The sequence below is a fragment of the Vidua chalybeata genome, chromosome 19, assembly GCF_026979565.1.
Source record: "Vidua chalybeata isolate OUT-0048 chromosome 19, bVidCha1 merged haplotype, whole genome shotgun sequence".
Lineage (NCBI taxonomy): Eukaryota > Metazoa > Chordata > Aves > Passeriformes > Viduidae > Vidua > Vidua chalybeata.
In genome coordinates, this window is record NC_071548.1 from 2,015,976 (window position 1) to 2,023,695 (window position 7,720).

The following is a 7,720-nucleotide window of genomic DNA, read 5'->3' on the forward strand; positions in this document are numbered from 1 at the left end:
TAATCCTCCTACACTGCAGATCAGGAAAGATATCTTGACCTGAAATTTTCTCAGCAGGACAGGACTACACCTGGAACAAACCTTCACCACCTATAGTCCAGACAACCAGCTGAGCCAGCAATGGGCAGCCACGTGCTGGGGGATCCCTCAGGGACCCTTTATCCACCTGCAGAGGGTTTGCAAACTCTGTCTGCTCTTCCTCAATGTGACTTGTCTCCCTCGGGAGAGCAGCAGCTGGGTAAAGTCAGCACCCTGATAACTCTGGTGGTTATGGAAGCCCTGTGCTCGTGGACGTGAAGAGAGGGCCAGCCCATGACGTGGGGAGAAATGTGCTGCTTCTTGGATCCTGACATCCCTGCTGACTTTTCCCTGCCATCCCCATGAGGTAAGTCTGTGGTTTGTAGCTCTGGCCTGCAGCCCACCTGCCCTACTGATGGCTTCATCACAATCTCTGTCTTTCTGAGTGTGATTTTTATTTCCTTAAGGTAACAAGCAGCCAGCAGCTGACAGGAAAGGCTCCAGCAGCCCCCATTTTCAAGCCAAAATGTATCTATTACTTAGCTTTTTAGTGCCCTCTGGATGATGGAGGTGCATGATTCCCTTATGCTGAGACAATTGTCCGTAAATATTCGCAGTGTCTCCTATCCCATTTTTTTTGGCTACAGGATACAGGAGCCCAGCTGAGATATTTCTTGTCTGTGACACATCTGTTTTCATACTGTGGCTCTCTTTAAAGGCTTCATTTTATTAATACTTATAGGAAATAGTGGCATATGTAAAGACAGTTTTTTTTCTCTCTACTTGTTAGAGTTTAAATTCCCAATTGGCAAGACTTTGGGCTTGCTTGCCACCATGAATAATCTCTGCCTTGTCTAGCTGGGACTACAGTAGCTCAAGAACAATACTGGGCATAGCTATCCATGGAGTTTGTGTTCTTATCCCCTGGCTCCAAGTTCCATTTGATAGGTAAGAGTGTCAATGGCATGGTGAGCACCAGGACTCTCCATGTTCACTGAGGCACAGGGTTGCTACCACAACTATAAGCAGAAGAAATCTGAATGCAAGGGCAACAAAAAGGAAATCTGAATGAACTGGGAGTTACACATCCCTGGATGTGCACGTGTGCAACGGCTGAGAACAGTCTGAATGCATCTGAATCACCAAAACTGGTCTTAGGAAGGAGAAAAACACAATTAACTGCAATAAGCTTTTTCTGACAAGCCCTGTTCATTCAAAGTTGCAGGCAGATTAAATCTCTGTCACTCCAATCCCTTAACGTTATTGGCAAATTTGCAAAGGTGCAATCTGTGACTCACTCACAGGGCTTTGATGGAGATTTTGAAAGATAAGACTCCTTGTGAGCCACAGAGGTATTGCTCTCATTAACAACTGCCAGCCAGCTACTAATTAGGTGCTGATTGAACAGTTGAGACAGTTCAGATAATTTTCAAAGGTTACAACCACCCGTTTATCCAGGGCATCCTCAGCTTCCTAATGAGACGCCTGCAAGATACACTGTGAAATCACTTTACACAGCCTCAGGGTGTTCAGCAAGGTATTTCATATCATGTGTTATTTCCACCTCTATCTCCTCATGAACACACTAAAGTCAAGTTTCTAGTTTGTGAGCTGAATGGTACCAAGATAAAAACATGGATGGGGGTTCACATGGGGTCCTAAAGGGATACAGACTAGTAATGTTGAGATGCCTGCACTTTCCCACTTGACTCTGCTGCCTTGCTGTAATCCATGCTCCTGAATTCACAGCCAGTCACAGAACATGGGGCAGGGGAAGCCATGGTTAAGAGTTTGCAAAGGGTGAGGTAGCTGCCCCGTCTTCATCTCAAGAAGGATCTATTTTCAGCACAACAAAATCCTCCCTCTTCCATGGGAATGTCAGCACTGCAGATCCTTGTCCTCTCCTCGCTACTGTGCAGTAGCTGTAGTCTGAACTCCAGCCTGTAGCTGGAGTCTACCCTCAATCTGCCTCTTCTCTTCTGACTCCCCTGTGTTTTGCATCCAGCTGTAGCGGAGCCCAGCCCTGCAGAGATGGAAGCATTGGCAGGAAGTTAATAGAGGCACAATCGATTTTAATTCCCTTTTTTTCATCAAGGAGTTGTTGCTTCTTCCAGCAGGTCCTTCCTTTCCCAAGGATAGATACTTCTGTTGCTCCTCCAAACCTTTCCAGAGTAACACTGCAGCTCCACTAGGAAATTAAACATGTCCAGGAACTTCGGCCAATTGGCATGGAAATGTTTGTGCTTATAGAAATAAACTATTTCTGTATCAAGCATGGGGAGGCTGGATGCAGACTGTATTGGGAAGGGTCCCAGAAAATGCCAGCTGTCCACTTATGACTTTAAATCTGTTTAGGAGATGTGTTGTTGGCACAGGTCAAAAGCTTGACAAGAAATGTGGTAATGATTTATCAGTATAAGTGATTGGCTTCCCCTGTCTGCAAATGTTCCCTGGCACGAGGCAGTGCTCTAGGAAAGGCAGCATGAAATGGACTTTTCTCCAGGAGGACAAGGGGTAACAGATTTGAACTGAAAAATAGTTATATATTAGACATTAGAGAGAAATTCTTCCCTGTGAGGGTGGGCAGGCCCTGGCACAGGTTGCTCAGAGAAGCTGTGGCTGCCCCTGGATCCCTGGAAGTGTCCAAGGCCAGGCTGGACAGGGCTTGGAGCAGCCTGGGACAGTGGAAGATGTCCCTGCCCATGGCTCTTTCAGGCTCAGTCCAAATGAATCTATTCTATGATTGATTCTCTAATTTCACTGCAGGAAATTAAAGAAGTGCTATCAGTATTGGTAGTTTTCAATGACATAAAAACTTTGGATATCCACTGATTTTCCATGACGTTCTTCTCACATTTATCTCCATCTTTGACCTCTATAGACATACTCCAAATTACTTTTTCTTTGCCACTTTGCCTTGAAACTTCAATGTAATGTTTAGTTTATTTGCCTTGATATTATTAATTGAGATTACTTCTGAAATCCCTAGCCTGTGAACAAGGATCCAAGATAGAAAAAAACCCCAAACCAACACACCAGTATTCTCTCAAAGATTACGTAAGAGGTTTCCAGGTTATTGTTTCCATATGTTTTAGTTTAACTTTTTAAGCTACATTCCTCTTCAATATTTCTTACCTGTGCTTCCATTGTCTTTGTGTGTTTTCCTAGTTCAAAGCACTACTGTCAATATTGATTAAGTCCCTGCAAAGCCTTTGCTAATATATAAATCTTCTCTTGGAAGAGTTATGCAAATCTGTGCTAATATCATTGGTTGTATCATCTGCCAAACTTCTGACATGTATCCAAGTCATTTATGGCACCATGCTATTTTGGAATGATTTTATCAATACATTTTCAAGCAAGTTGTATAAATCACCTGCATTTTTCATATAGATTCTCTTCCTTTATACTTGTTGCTTTTTTTAGTCAAAGTGTCAAAAACTGTCAACATTTTTCAGCTGACCTGTAGCTCTCTCTTCCAAGGAACGAGGTGTTTTACAGCAGTGTACTAAAATATCAGCAAAAGAATTGTCCCTTTTGTATATTCTTATTTAAGTGAAAGTAGAAGACAACAGTTAAATAAAATTATAAATATTTTAACATACTAATTTTTATTTTTACAGCATACCAAATTTAATGTAAGTAAGGGACTTGCTCTGGAACAGAAAATATATTGTGAGATGTCACCAGGAGTTGTCAGCTGGGATTTGTTAGATCAAGATGACCAGATTTGCAAGACTAATGACAGTTCACTAAAACAACTAAGACATTGCAATTTATATTGAAAGTTTTTCTTATAGTTTGCAATGCAATTATGTGGTAGTTAGAAACACTCAGGGTAATGCCATTTCCCTCTGTCATGCCTAGAGTGGACAGATATTCATGCTGCCTGCCCACACCTTTTGTCTTCCTGCTCTGTTGAAGCTTATAGGGAACTGATGATGACTTTAGCATCTGTCAATCACAGTGTCAAATAAGATAAATCTGGACACATGAATTCAGCTTTTCATTCCAGCTATTTAACTACGTTGTTATTTGTTCTGATATTGAAACCATCATTATTTAAATCTCATTCCATAATGAAATACATCTAGTTATAGATTGTTGGAGTTTAAGCAGTCCTTGAGTTCATCAGATAGTTGAATGTTTCCTACAAGACACGAGGCTGAAGTCCTCCCAAGCTATTAGTTAGGCTGTCTCTAAATTATCACCTGCTTTTGAAAGAAATAGAACTTCCCATTCCTGGCGAGATGCTGGCATTGCAGGAGCATGTTTACAGCACTGCCACTGAGATGGCACGGTTTCTGTCATATGATACCTCTTTGGAACTATGACTCCTTGCTACTCAGGTGGACAGAGCATGCCAGAACACCATTAAGATACTTCTAATTCTCCACTGAACTCTGAATTTTCTGAATTAACTCAAATGTAAGACCACATTCTTCAATACACTTAGTACTGCCCCAACTATGCTTGTCAAAAGTTACCTGCTGTTGAGTAGGACCAGAGCTAGACTAGGAATAAATATACTGAAGAATTTCAGTTTTATTAACGTATCTTTTGAGATCATCTCCACTACCTTGATCCTAGATCTTGTGAAGCAATTACTGCAGCACTGCAAACTTTTGCTGTGTTAGCTCAGCATGATCTTGTTTCCCTCTGTGCTTGTACATGGAGACTTGAGAGGGACAAGGAAAAGGGTTCAGGTATATATCACCCTGCAAATGGTGGCAAAGAGCAGCAGACATTAATATCAGTGAGAACACATAAGAAGAAATTAATTTCTCCAGCCATCCCATGCTGAGTTTCCATTAAGTCCTGGCAGCAGTGGGAATCAGTGACTTCTTTTCTCAGCTGTTGCTGTAACCTAAAAAGGGCCCTGAAAGGCTCTCTTGAAGGTCACATTGAGAAGACAGGTTAGTGCTGCAGTAGATGTGTGTCTTATGGAAAAGGCAGCAGGACAGTTTTTTTTATGACATATATTTTACCATATTTTAGAGGAGCTCAGTACATAGGCATTTTCCTCAGCTTCCCTGGTAGAGCACAGATAATTCTATTCTTCTCTCTGTACACTGAAAATTACCTGAATTTGTCATTATGCCTGAGTGCATATAAACATCATCAGGTTTGTTTCATAGGAGGGGTGTTCCAGTTCTTAGCCCTCCTTTGGAACCACTCTAACTGGTCCAGGACTTTCTTGTGATGGTAACTTCTTTTTCAAGTGATAGAGGAGCCAGTATGGAGGAGGGTTGTGTTGGACCTTGTTATCACCAACAAGGAGGGGCTGATGGGGAATGTGAAGCTCAAGGTCAGCTTTGACTGCAAGGACCATGAAATGGTGAAGTTAGAGATCCTTGGGGCAGCGAGGACAGGACACAACAAGCTCACTGCCCTGGACTCCAGGAGAGCAGACCTTGGACTTTTCAAGGATAACTCAGGAGTGATGCATCCCAGCAAAGAGGAAGTCAGTCAAAAATGCCAGGATGTGTGCATGGATGAACAAGGAGATCCTGGATGAACTCAAATGCAAAAAGAAAGCCTACAGAGGGTGGGAGCAGGAACAGGTAGCCTGGGAAGAATATAGAGAAATTGTCCAAGCAGCCAAGGAGCAGAGGAAAGCTAAGGCTGTGATAAAATTAAATTTGGCCAGGGACATCAAAAGCAACAAGAAGAACATCTGTAGGAATGTTGGTGATAAAAAGAAGATAGGAGAATTTGGGCCCTCTCTGGAGGAAATCAAGTCACCTCATTACCTGGGATCTAGAGAAAGCTGAGGTACTCAAAGATGTTTTTGCCTCTGTGTGTTAACCAGCAAGTGCTTAAGCCACATCCTCCAATTTGCAGAAGGCAAAGTCAGGAACTGGGAGAATGAAGAACCACTCACTGTAGGAGAAGATCAGGTTTGAGACCATTTAAGGAACTTAGAGGTGCACAAGTCCATGGGACCTGATAAGATCCATCCACAGGTCCTGAGGGAACTGGCAGAGGAAATGGCTAAGCCACTATCCATTATACTTAAGAAGTTGTGGCTGTCTGGTGAAGTTGCCACTGTAAAAGGGGAAACATAGCCAGAGGTGTTTAATATCTCTTTAGCCAACAGCAGCAGTGGGTTCAGGGGCATCCTCAGCAAGTTTGCCAATGACACCAAACCTCATGTTCCTTGTTGAAAGGGGTATGGGTATTCAAATGGCATAGATTTCTACAAGTCCAAATCTTTACTTCAAGATTTCTTTTATTTATGGTACAGATTGACAGGTCAGACTTGGAAAAAAAGACATAAGAAACAACTGAGGTCCTGTCCTGGATATGGGTACTTTCTGATTAATTAAAACATCATCAAGAAAAGAAAGAAACCTCTATTGTTAAGCTGCACTGATCTACATAGCAGAAATCACAGCACATGTTATGATACTCGCCTTAGCACAAATCCATGCACAGGCTTATTATTCTTTCTTGGAGAATCTCCCACTTCTTTTGCAAGTGTACAGATTGGTATATCTGCACTAATGTGGGTATGCTCCTCTTCATGTATCAGAAGTGACCTCACATTTCTCTCTGAGACCTACCCTGGTAGTTCAGCTATACCCCAGCCTCTTATTTCTGTGACAAAATCTTTGTCCCTTATTCTATGTTGGCCTATGACTCTCAGGCACCAGCACTATCACACTATCACAGAGATTGTTCCCCTGCTTTCAGAATCTTACCAGCACATCCGCCAAATGCTTTTTGTAATACTTACTTCCCCCTTAGTGGCTTGCCTAATGTATTCCTCTTAGGCATTTCTTACAAGATTCACACCATCACAAGGGCAAGATAAAAGCTGACATTCCCATTGTACAGCTGCGATAGCTGCAGCACACACATACCAAGCAATCCATCCCAGGTCGTGCAGGGAGTCGGTGGGAAAGCCAGCAATAGAATCCATAAGTCCTGAATCCAAGTTCTTTAAGTGCTTTGACTAGTCCAGATTCCCTCCTTAACACCCCTGTCACATTATTTATAGGAGATGTATTCATATAGCCACTAAGACATCAAAATTTTCTAATTATATCTAGTCATGTCAAATGACAATTATGCCCTTAGTTCAGTTTGCCAGACAATGCTTAGCCAGAGAGGGTTTGCCAAAATATTTTTGACCGAAGAAAGAGTAGGCATCTGTAGCATCTGCAGGCGAGATCGTATAAAATGTCCCTGCAACACGTCTGCCCTGGCTCCACAGAAAGCTCCAAGGTAAGAGATGGGGTCTGCAGGCTGCCAGGAAGGGGATGGCAGCCTAATGTGCCACCACATTGCTGCTGCCTCTGGTGCTCCTGTGCAGGAGGGGACTCCGTTACAAATCTGTTTTCAAGGCACCTGCATGTTTTCACTCTTGGTTTTTGTGCAGCAGCAATTTAGGAACTGGCATTTCTGTTTTACAGCACTGACCAGCTGCCAGCCCACAAACCACACATCTGGTGTCACGAGAGGTAAGAAGCTGATTTACTAATTCTTAGGGGCAGAGACAGATCCTTTTGGGTGGGGTGTGTGTATGGCTGAGTGAATGGTCACTGTTTCACTGTAGATTCTTAAGTCCACTGTAGTCACAGTATAAGGTGGTGGGGTGCTGAAGGTTGGTAAGGTTTTCAAGTGAATTATTGAATCATAAAACAGTCCAGGTTGTAAGGTCATCTGGTCCACTCTTTAAGGACCTCATAAGGTCATC